The following is a 14911-nucleotide window of genomic DNA, read 5'->3' as shown; positions in this document are numbered from 1 at the left end:
CAAAGCGTCCCTACCTAGGAGGGGTTCCCGTGGTGCTGTCCGGCTCCCACTCCTCGTCTTCACTCTCTCTCCTCCTCCTGCTTGGCCACAGGGGTAGGCAGGCCTGGGTCAGCGGCCTTCCAGGAGCCCTCCCACCGCAGCCGGGGCTCCAAGTCCCCCAATTCTGCAACCCCTGCCTCTGCCCGTGCCCGCCTCTCACCGGCAGGGACTCCTGGAAGGAGGAGGCCTGGTCCTGCGTGTACCTGGCAATGGTGGTGTGGGAACGGGAGCTCTCGCAGGGCCGGATCTGTCGCGTGCCCGTCGGGTCCCAATTCTTGTCTGAGGGCTGCTGCACCTCCACCGTGTGCTCACCACTCGCCTCCACCAGCGTCTTGGTGGAGAAGAGGCCCAAGTCTGCGAGGGAGGGCCGAGCAGGGTGTCGGGGCAGGGGCAGAGGGTGGGGAGCGAGGCCCCAACTCACCCTGGCCCTTCTTGCTCCCCAGGCCTCTGACGGGACGGACACGGGCTTCTCAGAGCTCAGCCCAGGAAGAACAGGAGAGAACCCCAGCCCCTCGTGAAGCGGGGAGGGTTGGCCCTCCCAGTGCCTGGACTTTACCTGGATTACAACCAACCCCCTTTCTCCCACTGCTGCTCTGAGCTCCAGCCCCTCCCTCAGAGTCCTCAGGTGTGCATGAGGCCACAGGTGCAAAGCACCTGGCACACAGTGCGTGCTCAATGAATAACAGTTTCTTTAAGTTATCACTGGATCCAATGAAAGATCTCGTCAAGAGAAAGCCTAGAATGTGCTTCAGTAGCAGTGGAGGATACATGGGTAAGAGAAGGCTACAAGTACAGGGGAAACAAGATTGACGTTTACAACGCAATATGGTTTCCTTTTACTTTTGTATGTGTTTGAAATTGTGCACAATATGACGTTGAAAAGGAGAAAAAAAAAAGATACATGCACCCCAATGTTTATAGCAGCACTACTTACAATAGCCAAGACATGGAAGCAACCTAAGTGTCCATCGACATACGAATGGATAAAGAAGATGTGGTACATATATACTATGAAATACTACTCAGTCATTTAAAAAGCATGAAATCTTGCCATTTTCAACAACGTGGATGGACGTGGAGGGTATTATACTAAGTGAAGTAAGTCAGACAAAGAAAGACAAATACCGTATGACAACACCTGTAGGTGGACTTGAAAAAATACAACAGGGACTTCCCTCGTGGCGCAATGGTTGGGAGTCCGCCAGCCAATACAGGGGACACGGGTTCAAGGCCTGGTCCGGGAAGATCCTACGTGCTGCGGAGCAACTAAGCCCGTGCGCCACAACTACTGAGCCTGCGCTCTAGAGGTCGCGAGCCACAACTACTGAAGCCCGCGCACCTAGAGCCCGTGCTCCAAAACAAGAGAAGCCACCGCAATTAGAAGCCCGCACACTGCGACGAAGAGTAGCCCCTACTCGCCACAGCTAGAGAAGGCCCGCGCGCAGCAACAAAGACCCAACGCAGCCAAAAATTACTTAATTTTAAAAAAGAAAAAAAGGAGCAGGTGCCTGGTGTCAGGGAAGTGAAGGCAGAGACTAGTAAGATCACATTTCACATCCATTCAACTGGCAGAAATGTTAAAGGCCAACCATTCAAATGTTGGAGAGGATATGGATCAACGAGTGATTTGGTCCAGCTTTGGAAACCAATTTGGCATCATCTCATCAAGTTGAACACTGGTCTGCCCTAACGCCCAGCAATTTCACTCCTGGATTGATCCCAGCACATCCATCAGGAGACCCGAGCAAGGCTGCTCAGACCAGCCCCGTTCGCAGTGGGAAAGAGCAGAAAACAGCCCAGGACCCCACTCACAGGCGAGCGGATGGGAGACTGGTGACCTGAGCAGCGGGGTCCTGTACAGCAGGGACCATGAATGAGCCATGGCCACAGAGCAGCACAGACACAGCTCAGGAGCAAAGCCGAGAGGAAAGAGCACGTCCACGTGGGCACATGTGCACGTGATGGGCTCTTCAGAGCGAGAGAACAGCGACCGTGTAAAGGATTCAGGACAGTGTTGCCTGTGGAGATTGTAGATGGGGAAGTTACTGATGACGTTCTTATTCATGGGTGTTCTTTACAGCATGAATGAGTGGATGGCAGGATGGATGGATGAATAGATGGAATAAGAGACGGTCACATATACACAAATGAACTTGTCTACGAAACAGAAACAGACTCACAGACATAGAGAACAGACTTGTGACTGCCAAGGGGGAGGGGGGTGGGGGAGGGATGGATTGGGAGTTTGGAATTAGCAGATGTAAACTATTATATATAGGCTGGATAAACAACAAGGTCCTACTGTAGAGCACAGGGAACCATGTTCAATATCCTTTGATAAACCATAATGGAGAAGAATATGAAAAAGAATATATGTGTATAACTGAGTCACTTTGCTGTACAGCAGAAACTAACACAACATTGTAAATCAACTATACTTCAATAAAATAAAACTTAAAAAACCAGCAGTTGCTTGAAATCTCCCTCAATAAAGAGAAAGAGAGGGTCACATGAGAAGAGGGGAAGGAGGAGAGACGTGAGCAGCTGGGTCACCACTCACCTGTCTCACAATTTACCTCCACCCAATTTCTTTTTAAACAACTCCAAATTCAGCAGGGCCCACAGAGAAAGTCACCCCTGATTTTGCGAAGCACGAAATACATCCATTCATTTCAAACTAAGGAAACTGGGTGTCCAGAGGCAGAATATGGGCCGGAACCCAGGGATGCCGCCCGACACTCAGGCTCGCTCTCAGTGCGGCGGGCGGCTCGTCTCCAGAGCCGGCAGTGCCATCTGGCAGCTCCCCGGTGGAGCAGTGGAGTCAAACCCCCCTTGAATCTGGGTGGGGACGCTCTGGCCAGCAGAATGGGGCAGACGTGAGGTCCTGGGCCTGCAGCTTCTGCTTCTGCCCACTGCAAGGGTCACCGGGGAGGAAGGCTGACCATTCTGCGTCCCCCACGCTGGGAGGAAGCCCAAGCAGCCACACCGAGGTCTGGGTCGGTGCCCAGCTAGACCCCGACAGTGAGGGGACTCCAGCCCCAACAGACACTGCGTGGACCAGACAGCTGTCCCACTGGGACCAGCCCAGGATGCAGACTCCCGGCAAGTAACAAACGGCGGTTTTAGGTCGCTAACTTGGGGCTGTCTGCTACGAGACAACGCGTCACTGAAACCCACCCTCCCCATCCCTCCTGAGTCCTGAGTGAGTTTGTCCAAGTGGCCCAGGTGGGTCTGCAGGGGCCCCGCCGTCCGCTGCCCCGGCCCTACTCCATCACCCTTCAGGGGAGCTGCCTCCTTGCTGCCCCGTTGCCGAGTCCAAGCTTCTACTACTCCCCGCACGACAAGCTAATAAATCGAGTCGTTGGGACGAGGAACAGCGACTTGATCTGGAGGAGACAGTGGACTTGCGTGCCAAAGAACCACCTTCCCTGAGAGAGCGCGCAGGATTCTTCCGTACTGAAAGGGGCGGGACTAAAGCCAAGCACTTCCTGGTTCCCGTCAGCCTCCGGAGGGGAGGTGTTGATGTCTTCCGCCTGCAGCGCTCTCAGGTGGGCCTGGTCAGGAGGTTTCCTGGGAGCTGAACAGAGGTGCTTTAGTGTCATGCTCATTGCCTGGGAGGCAGGGTTCCCGGAGATGGGCCATTGTGTTTAATTTAAGCTGATAGGCAACATCCCCGGAGGGACTAGCTTGTAATAGAATACAAGGTTTCTTCCCTATTACACCAATCTGTGCACTTACCCTTCCCTTGATTTTCATGTGAATGAGTTCTCCAAGAGGCACCTTAAATTTCACCTCCTCCAAGAAGCCTTCCCTGACCACCCATCTGAAGTAGAGCTTCCTTGTTTTCCTACCTAAATCTACGGGAATTTTGTTGCTGTTGCATAGCTTTTATCACGACCTCACGTATTGCATTTTTAACATATCTGTTGTCTTGTTAGCCCATTAGAATACGGGCTCTGCTGCAGCGGGAAGGTGCCTGGACTCCCGGCACCTGGAACAGAGCTCCGCGGGCGCAGGGAAGAGGCTGCAGTACCAGTGGCGGACACAAGATGCCGCTGCTCTCAAGGGCATGTTGGTCCCTCCGCCCGGGCGTTAATATTGGACCAAGGTCTTCGCGCAGCATCTCCTTAAAGCCCCGCCAGCACCCCCGCCCCCGCGCCCCCTGCAAACACACACAGTCCCTCCTGCGAGGTGGATTTTATCATCATCATCCCCGTTTCGCTTTCACCCAGGAGGAAACAGGCTCAAAGAGGCAGTCATTGCCCAAGATTGCACAGGACAGTGCTAAGCTGCCTGCGGTGGTGCCTCCAGCTGGGGCTGCATCTGCAAACTTCAGTGGTGATGAGAAATGCCCTTGACCAAAGATCAAGGATGCACTGGGCCTTCCTGAGTCTAAATTATTCTCCCTGGAGACCAGCCACAACTCTTCCCTCACTCAGCAGCCTTCCGTGGCTCCCACCTTCTACAAGAATGTTTCCCAAAGCAAGGACACACGGATTGGTGTCTTCAAGGTGCCATTAAGTGGGATACAGTCCCACGATAAATAACATCAAATAAGGGGATGAGACATTACTCCCCTCTCCCTTCTACAGTCCTTCTGGGAATCTCAAGAAGAAAGTCTCAGCAAAAGTTTAACCTCCCCCAGTTTTGTTCATCCCTTTTAACCAAAGGAGAGCAGACCCAAGCCCGGGGCAGGTCGTGAAAGCTAGAATTTAATAACCTCATTTTGTTCTCATTGGTGTTTGTTTGCACACCTCGTTTCTGGTTGTTCTGTAGTTGTTTTGAAATAATCGCAAACTTCCTAGAAAAGTTGCAAGAGTTTCCTGAGACTTCCCAGGGACCTTCACCCGGACCCGCCAGCTGTGACATTTTGCAGGTAGCTCCATCTTCTGTCTGCACTCTCTCCTGCACGTTTGAGGACAAGCTGCAGGCAGCACACCCCTTTACCCCTAAATACCCCAGTGTGTTTCTAAGAACAAGGATGTTCCCTTCTGTCACCTCAGCATGATTGTCAAAAATCAGAAAAAAGTAGCACTGATACAATACCTTATCTAATCAAGAATTCTTGTTCAGATTTCACAGGTTGTCCCAGTCATGTCCTTTACAGCTTTTTTTTTTCCTGGCCCGGGAGCCAGTCCCAGTGCAGCAGGATGTTTGTCTCCTTTGTCTCCTCTAATCTAACAACGCTTCACTCTGTCTTTCATGACCTGAATGATCTTGAGGAGTTCTGGTCAGTTATTTTATAGGAGGTCCTTCATCCTGGGCTTCTTTCATATTGTCTCATGATCAGTGAGAGGTTGTATGTGTTGGCAGGAATCCTGCAGCTGTGGTGCTGTGCCCTCCTGGGAGGGTGGTGTCCAGAGCACAGGTGTCCCGTTGCTGGTGACGTGACCTCCATCCTCTGACTCAGGGCGTCACTCCGCGCTTCTCCACAGTCAAGTAAAGGCGTTCCCCCTTGAAATTAATAAGTCATCTTGAGGGAGCTACTTTGATACCAGGCAAACCCTCTGTTTTCCCTCATCAAATTTCATCCACTAGTTTTTACACCTTCTTTCTTTTTTTTCTTTTTTTTTTTTTTAATGTTTTCCTTTCTTTATGGCAAGTTGTATTGGTTTTCCATTTACAGAGACAATACACCTCTTTTTGCTCACATGTATTGAGTTAAAAGAAATGGGTCAATGTTCTGATTTGAAGAAATACGTCAGGCCATAAGAGTACAGGTGAATATGGCCAAAATGGTGACAGGGATTCAGAATTCAAAGGCTGTGTGTTCCCCTCTCCCGACATTCCTCCTGCTCAGTGGCGACATCTCTCCCCAGATGTGGGCCTCCCGGGAGCAGTTCCCTTGCTGGGTTTGGAGATTTGAGCTGCGTGAGGGGAGTGATGGGTCCCCGCTGGGGCCCGGCGTCCCCACAGAGCCTGGCACTTGGTGGCATTGTATGAGCCTCCTGCGGCTGCTGTAAAAAATCGCCCCAAATGTAGTGGTTTCAAACCAGACACATTTATTCTCTTACAGGTCTGGGGTCAGAAGTCTGACTCGGGTCTCACTGGGCTAAAGCCAAGGTGTGGGCAGTGTTGGTTCCCTCAGGAGGATGCAGGGGAGAATCCGTTCCCATAGATCTGAGAAGTGAAATGGGGTGAGCAGACAACTCAGAGATTAGCCGCATCCAGAAGTACGACCACCGGGAGTGGTGTTGAAAGGGCTGGAGCAGGGGCCGCATGGTGGGAGCTGGAGCCGCAGGGTGACGCCATCTAAAGCAAGGAGAAAGGGAGAGGGAGAAGCTGAAGGAAAATCTGAGCTACATTAAAACCCTCAACCCTTTTGCATGTGGCAAGATTGCATTTTGCTGTAATAATTAAATTCATCTACCACCGTGGCATCTTTTACAAAACTTTATGACCGCGGGAGATGGACGGCACAAAGGCCCCAGTTCTTAACCCTTCCCTGTCCCCATGCCCTGTCACATGACTTTGGGGTCTTTCTCTAAAGCACAATACAATTCTCCAGCCCAGGACGAGCTCTGACAAACAGAATGAGGTGGAAGGGACAGCCCTGCCTGGTGTGTTTCCTTTGCCATCGCCGTGGAAACGTGTCTGGTGAGGCTGCTGGAGGATGAGACGAGGACCACGGCGAGGCAGGCGGCCGGCCAGGCCCAGGCATGTGGCCCGGGCCCAGCCCAGCCCGGCCCAGCCCAGGTGACGCTGAGTCGTGGGTGCCCGTTCTGAAGGCAACACCCTAGGGAGGGGGGCTGTTTGCCTCACGCAGTTTTGTGACAGAAGCCAAGGGACCCGCTGCCCTTCCCACCTCTGGGTGGTTCGACCGTGCAATGTCCATCACCTCGGGCAAAGGATGAGCCAGAGGAAGCAGAAATGAGGCTTCAGGGTCCCAAACCCTCTGTCTCTGGGTTTCAAAGTGCGCTCCAGTTCCTACGGAGACGTAGGGAGGGAAAATCATAAGACCAGCAAAGCTCCCTGCATGCCCCCCTCCACTGAGACTAAATTAGTTCCTCCAGAGTCGGAAGGTCCATAAGCTAGGCGAGAGTCCACCCTGGGGGCCCTGGGAAAGGCAGCCCGGCCCACCTACCCGCACTCAGGCAGTGAAGACGACAGGGGGACCCGGCGAGGCTGGGGGGTCTGAGGGTGGCCCAGACGGTGACCGGCATCTGAGAAGAGCCCAAGGAGGTGGCGTGGGGCCTCTGCATCCGCGGCGTGTTTTATTCACACATAATAGCGTCTCCACTCAGCACTGTGGACATTGGATCATCCTCTGCGGGACCATCCTGGGCCCTGTGGGTGTTGAACAGCATCCCTGGCCCCCACCCCCTCGATGCCAGGAGCACACACCCTCCCCAGTCGTGACGACCACAGATGTCCCCAGACACGGCCCAGCCTCCCCTGGGGGCAGGACCACCCCCGAGACAGAATGACTGACGTGTAGGTGAGGCTCGGTGTGGTTATGTCCACGTGGCAGGACAGGAGGATGGGATGCTTGCCATCTGCTCTTGCCTCAAATAGCAAACGTCCTCCACTCATATTTAAGAAACTTCGTCCTTCCTGAAAACGATACTGCTCTTGGCCTTGACTTCTCTGGCCCTGATGAGAAGAGTCTCTTTTTCTCCCACAGTGGAAGACCCCAGAAAGGAGGTTTGGCTGAGGGTCTAGGCAGAGAGCTCAAACCAGGGCCCACAGATCCCTTGCACACCAGCTGGTGACGGGGTGAGATGCATGCTTCCTGAGCATCTGGAAAGGGTGCTGGCATCGGCAGGGAGAAAGCCAGGCCTCAGCAGACAACATTTGGAGTCTGGTTTCACGGGTGCAGGCACGACCCAGAAGGTGCTGGCTTATTAAAATAGAAGCTTGTTTCTTCCCACAGACATCTGGGTGTGTGCAGTCCATGCCCAGCTCGAGATGAGGCTGTGCCCCTCCCTCTTGGTACTTTTTCTACTTTTTAGTGTTGAAGAGCATCTCTCCTAAGTGTGCAGCTTGACGAACTTTCACAACAGGCCACACCCAAGTGACAGCCCCCAGGACCCCCTCGAACCCCCTCCATCTCTTCCCTCTTTCCTACTCCCCTCCCCACCCTCCACTCACATCTCATTGGTGGAGCTTAGTCACATGGCCACACCTGGCTGCAAGGGCGGCTGGGAAATGTAGTCTTTTTGAGACACACACCTAGATAGGCTTGAGCAATGAGGCAACCTGTTCTCTCCTCCAAAAAGAGGCTCCTGGACTGCTCCCAGCAGGACTCCCTCCTCATAGCCTCCCGGCTCTGCTGCTCTGTGGTTCCCTTGGCTCTGCCTCCTTTTGCATTGTATTCATCATCAGGTGGCACCAGGGCTGCGGCTGCTCCAGACATCTCATCATGAAGCTGCAGTGGCCACAGGCAGAAAGGGACCATTTTCCCGGGCCTCCCTCTTAGGAGCAAGGAAACTTTCTGTGGTCAGCAGAATAACACCCCCAAAAAATGTCCACGTCCAAGTCCCCAGAGCCTGTGACTATGTCATGTTGCACGACAAGGGGGAATCAAGGTTGCAGGTGGAATTAAGCTTCTAATCGTCTGGCTTTGAAGTGGGGAGGTTATCCTGGATTATCTTCGTGGGCCCAGAGTAATCACAAGGGCCCTTCTAAGTGGAAGAAGGAGGCAGAAGAGAGAGAACCGGAGAGAGGGCAGCAGGAGGGATCAGTCCATGTCGCTGGGGGGGGTCACAAACTGAGGAATGTGGTGGCTCCACAAGCTGCCCCCCCCCCACCTCCCGCACATCTCATTGGCCAGAAGGGGGTCACACGTCCACACACAAGCCAATCCCCAGCAAAGGGGTGGGGCACCATGAGGATTCATGCCAGCACCCAGGCAGGGTAGGGAGTGGGCATCAAACAGTAGCCAGGCTCCTCCACAAGGAAGCAAGAGTCTAGCAGGCAGTGTCTGCCCCGGGAGCATGAGGGGTTGGCACGAGGGGGGGACATCGTGTGCACGGGGCAATAGCAGGGGACCTGCAGGGCCAGGGACAGCTCGGAGATGCCCAATGTGAATGCCCACCCACCGCCTTGCCCAGCAATGCCTAACCTCTAAAGCCCATGCCACCAGGAATTTAGGCTCTCCTTGTCCTACTGAATTGTGTCTCCCCCAAAAAGACATGTTCAAGTCTTAACACCGCCCAGTGATCTGAGAGGACCAAGAGGAAGCTCGCTCTGCGTGGTCCCCAAGGCTCTATAAACTCTGACCCCAGGGCCAGTACCATCTCCAAGCTTGGGGAAGGGGGTGCTCTCCCCTTTCCCTCTCCGCCAAGGCTGGCTCCCTAGGAGGTCCAGCCCAGGCTCCTCTAAGCTGTCACCTGCTGACCTGGCTGCCAGCATCAGCTGCCATGGCAACCTGCTCGGGTACCAAGGCCCTCCCCAGTGGGGCATCATTGGAGCAGCTGGTGACATTTGAATACGGACAGTGGGCTGGATATGAGTATTGTATCGATGTGAAATTTCCCCATCTTGAGAACTGCACCGGGTTATAAAAGAGAATCCTGGGTTTTAGAAAATATACAGTGATGTGTTTATGGGTGAAGGGGCATCATACTTCTAATGTAGTCGTAAGTGGTTCAGAAAAATGCGTATAAATATCTATATATGCATATAGATAATAGATGTAGACACAGGTACAGATAGTTACGGACACAGAATGTGACAAATCAAATGGGGCAAAATGCAACCAATTGGTGAATCTGGGCAGAGTCTATAGGGGTTTCTGGCACTAATCTTGAAATTTTCTGTAAGTTTGAAATTATATCAAAATTAAATGTTATGAAAACAGTATCCAAAATGCAGCATTCTGGACCCCCAGAGACTTGACTCTGCAGGTCTAGGTGGGCTCAGAATCCGATTTAACCGGCAGCCAAGGACCAGAAGGGTCGTGGTTGAATTGTGTCGCCCAAACCGACAGGTTCATGTCCCAACTCCCAGCTCCTGTGAATGGGACCTAATTTGAAAACAGGGAGTTTAACCATAAACAAAATGAAAAGACAACCTACGGACTGGGAGTAAATATTTGCAAATGATGAGACAGACGAAGGCTTAATTTCCAAAATATACAAACAGCCCATACAACTCAATAACAAAAAACCAAACAACCCAATCGAAAAATGGGCAGAAGACCTAAATAGACATTTCTCCAGAGAAGGTATACAGATGGCCAACAGGCACATGAAAAGATGCTCAACATCACTAATTATCACAGAAATGCAAATCGAAACCACAATGAGGTACCACCTCACACCGGTCAGAATGGCCATCATTAAAAAGTCTACAAAGGATGTGAGGCCGATGTGGCCAGCTAGGCGGGTATCCCCTTCCGCTCCATGTGTGTCCCTCCGAAAGCTGTGAGCCCGGTGGAAGAGGACGACCTTCCCCGATAGAGGAGGACAGTTCTTCGGTCAAGGGTATACCAGTAGCTGCGCTCCCCTGCTAGAACCTCCAAACAAGCTCTCAAGGTCCATTTGTAGGAGAATGTAGGGTAGTCAAGTTTCCAAGACTCCAGACACATGCAAATGAAGCACTGCATGTGTCAGTCTGCCTTTCAAAAAAAAAAAAAAGTCTACAAATAACAAATGCTGGAGAGGGTGTGAAGAAAAGGGAACCCTCCTACACTGTTGGTGGGCATGTAAATTGGTGCAGCCACTATGGAGAACAGTATGGAGGGTCCTCAAAAAACTAAAAATAGAGTTACTATATGATCCCATAATCCCACTCCTGGGCATACATCCAGAGAAAACCAAATTTCAAATAGATCCGTGCAGCCCAATATTCACATCAGCACTATTTACAATAGCCAAACCCTGGAAACAACCTAAATGTCCATCAACAGAGGAATGGATAAAGAAGATGTGGTATATATACACAATGGAGTATTACTCAGTCGTGAAAAGGAACGAAATAATGCCATTTGCAGCAACATGGATGGACCTAGAGATTATCATACTAAGTGAGGTAAGTCAGAAAGAGAAAGACAAATACCATATGGTATCACTTATATGTGGAATTTAAAATATGACACAAATGAACTTATCTATGAGACAGAAATAGACTCACAGACATAGAGAACAGACGTGTGGTTGCCAAGGGGGAGGGAATGTGGGAGAGAGAAGGACTGGGAGTTAGGGATTAGCAGATGCAAACTATTATATATAGGATGGATAAACAAGGTCCTCCCGTATAGCACAGGGAACTATATTCAATATCCTGTGATAAGCCATAATAGAAAAGAATATGAAAAAGAATATTTAAAAAATAGGGAGTTTGATGGGGACTTCTCTGGTGGTCCAGTAGCTAAGACTCCGCGCTCCCAATGCAGGGGGCCTGGGTTCAATCCTTGGTCAGGAAACTGAGCTCCCACAAGCTGAGAGACGTGGCCAGGAAAAAAAAAAAGACGGAAATGTGGACACAGACACCCAGAGGAGAAGGTCGTGGAGGACAGAGGTGGGATTGGGATGATGTGTCCACAAGCCAAGGAACCCCAAGAATGCCAGCACCACCAGAATCTGGGAGAGAGCCTGGAACAGAACCCAGAGCGCCAGGAAGGAACCAGCCCGGCTGACACCTTGATCTTGGACATGTGACCTCCAAAACGTGAGAGTGAGTTTCTGTTATTTGAGCCCCCAGTGTGTGGTCATCTGGCACGGCAGCCCAAGAGATGAGCCCAGAGGGCATCTTGGGCAGGAAGGCGGTGCCGGGGGTCCCTCACCCCGTTGGGGGCACTGGATCCGTATCCAGACACTTCCAGGAAGAGCTGGCCATGGGCCTGGATGTCAGATATTCATCCACATACACCTTCAGCATACATTGGGCACCTACTCTGCGCATACCTGTATGTACAAAGTGCTAGGAGGGGAGAAAACCAGTAGGGGTGTGAGGTGGCATGGGGGGCTGGTTCAGTAAGGCGGTATCAGGAAGCCCCACCAGGAAGGGATGCTTGAACAAAGTCTGACGGAGCTGAGGGGGCGGTTTTGTGGTGTGGAGGGGCGGTGCCTGGCCGGGGCACAGCCAGGTAAAGGCCCAGCGAAGGGCGGGGATGCTGGCGTGCGGAGGCCATCGGAGTGGAGTGAGGGGGCAGCGGGAGGCCGGAGGAGAACCCCTGCCCTGGGGCTGTGGCTCTACAGGGCCGCCGGCCCCCTGCACGGCCTGACCCACCCTTCTGCCCTCACCTCCTGCCCCTCCCCCTAGCTCCCTCCGCTCCAACCAGCCCAGGTCTCTCCCCGCCGTGCCGGGCACAGGGCTGTCCCAGGGCCCCCTCCCCCCAACCCCCCCCGCCAGGTGCGCCCTCGCCCCGTGTCTCCACAGGGCCCTCACCGCAGAAAGGCCTTCCCTGGCCATCCATCTAACAGGTCCCTCTTCTCCCCCCACTTCATTTTCTCCCTAGCGCCCCCGGAGGGCCAGGCTGCCCCTCTGCGGTTTGTCCCCGCCTGGAACAGCGCCTGCCCCCGCCCACAAGGCAGCCCGCCCCGCGACAGCCTCCTGGATCAAGGGTCTGGGAAGGCTTCCCCGGCGGCGGCGGCGGCGTCAAGGGCGGACGCGTGAAGGACCACGAGGGCCGGGCGGCCCCCACAGATGGGCTGCGCGTGCCGGTGTAATTTTAGGTTTCCTCGCCCATGGCCCGCCCTTATTATTGTGCAATTAAAGCACTCGAGGCAGCCGATCAGGCAGTAAAAAATAGCGCATCCCCGTCAGCCACAGAGGTGGGGGGCGGGGTCTGCTGCGGTCTCCGAAGGTGGGAGGAGGCCTGGCCCCGCCCCCTGCTCGCCGACTTCTCCAAGAAGTGCAGCATCGTGGCATCTGGGTGGTCACTCGCCGGGTCGTGAGTTCAGCAGATACTTGTTGGGCACCTGTGCCCAACAGGCCTGGACAGATGGCAGGGGGACAGCCTGGCCCTCCTGGGGGGCTAGGAAGAAAATAAAGAGGGGCCGAAGATGGGGGCGTACATCTTAGATGGTTGGCCAGGGAAGGCCTTTCTGCGGTGAGGGCCCTGTGGAGACCCGGGGCGAGGGCGCACCTGGCCGGGGGGTTGCGGGGGTTTGGTGGGGGCGGCCGTGGGACAGCCCTGTGCCCGGCAGGTGGGAGGGACCGCGGGGAGGCCCGTGGCGGTTGGAACGGAATGAGCGAGGGGAGAGGGAGGAGGTGAGGGCAGGAGGGGACGGGGTGGGTCAGGCCGTGCAGGGCCCTGGGGCGCGGAGGGCTCGGCTCTCACCCGGAGGGACGCGGGACCCCCCAGGGCGGCGGGCAGAGCAGGGACGCGCCCCGCTCGCTGCTCACACGCGCCCTCTGGCGGCTTCGGGGAGAACAGGCCGTGGGTGGCGTCGGGAGACGGGGAGGAGGGGACGGCGGAGGTCCGGGAGGGGTGGCGGGGGGCTGGCGGGGGCTGGGGAGGGATGGTGGAGAAGGAGGATAGGAGGGGACGGTGGGAGAATGGGGGGGATGGGGGAGGAAAATGGAAAGGGCTGATGGGGTGGATATGGGAGCAACAGTTGGGGTTAGGGTGGGGAGGTATGGGGGTTATGATGGTGCCACGGTGGGCGTGGATAGTGGGGCCTGACTTGGGCAGGGGCCGAAGAGGGGGCAAGAAATGGGCAGGTTCTGGGAAATGCTTTTTTCATGTCCTTTCTAATGAAATATAGCTTATATGCGGTAAATGTAAGTACATCAAGTTCAGTGAACTTTTTTAAAAATTGAAGTCACATAAAATAAAATCATTCTAACGTGAACAATTCGGTGTCATTTAGTACAGACACAACGTGCAACCATCACCTCTAACTCCAGAACATTCCATCTCCCTGAAAAGAAGCCCCGTCCTCATTACCAATCACTCCCCATACCCCTCCCCAGCCCCTGACAACCACAAATCCACTCTCTGTGTCTGTGGATTGGTCTGTTCTGGACGTTTCCCATCAATGGAATAACACCCTGTGTGTCCTGTGTCTGGCTTCTCTCACTGAGCATCGTGTTGTCAAGGTCCATCCATGTGGTAGCGAGTGTCAGGGCTTCTGTCCTTTTCCTGGCTGAGTGATGTTCCCGTGTGTAGAGGGACACATTTTGTTTATCCATCATCTGTTGATGGACATTTGGGCTGTTTCCACCTTTTGGCTGCTGTGAATAATGCTGTTATGAACATTAATGCACAAGTTCTGGTTTGAGGAACAGTTTTCAATTCTTCTGAGTATATCTAGGCATGGAATTGCGGGTCATATGGTAATTTTATGTGTATCTTTTTGAGGAAATGCCAGTCTGTTTTCCGTAGCAGCTGCACAATCTCACATTCCCTGGGCAGCTGGAAGGTTCTAATTTCTCTACATCCTCTCCAACCCTGCTTATCTTTCGTTTTCCTGATCACAGCCATCTTTTGGGTGTGAAGTGGTATTGCTGTGGTTTTGATTTTCATTTCCCTGATGACTAATGATGTTGAGCATCTTTTCATGGGGTATTAGCCATTTGTGTATCCTCTTTGGAGAAGTGTCAATTTGGGTCATTTGCCCATTTTTTAATTGAGTCATGTGTCTTTTTGTTGTTGAGTTGCAGGAATTTTGTAAATGTATTCTGGATGCTTGGCCCTTATGAGCCTAGTGAACATTCATAAGTAAACTCACCAAGCAACTGTCACCCAGATGAAAATGCCGACAGTGAGAGCTCCCCAGAGGCCATCCTCACCTCTCCTGGCCACTACCCCCAGGTGACCTGACTTCTGTCTCCAAAGACTCATGTTGCCTGTTCTTGAACTTCTTACCTGGGGAATTGCACAGAGTGTCCTTCACTGGACAACATTCAGTGCTGAGGTCCACCCGGCTGTCACGTGCAGTGGTCCCCTCTCTGCAGGGTCGATTCTGGGCATTTGGAAGGC

The sequence above is a fragment of the Eschrichtius robustus genome, chromosome 2 (genome assembly GCF_028021215.1).
Source record: "Eschrichtius robustus isolate mEscRob2 chromosome 2, mEscRob2.pri, whole genome shotgun sequence".
NCBI classification, from domain to species: domain Eukaryota; kingdom Metazoa; phylum Chordata; class Mammalia; order Artiodactyla; family Eschrichtiidae; genus Eschrichtius; species Eschrichtius robustus.
Note: the sequence above shows the minus strand (reverse complement) of the source record.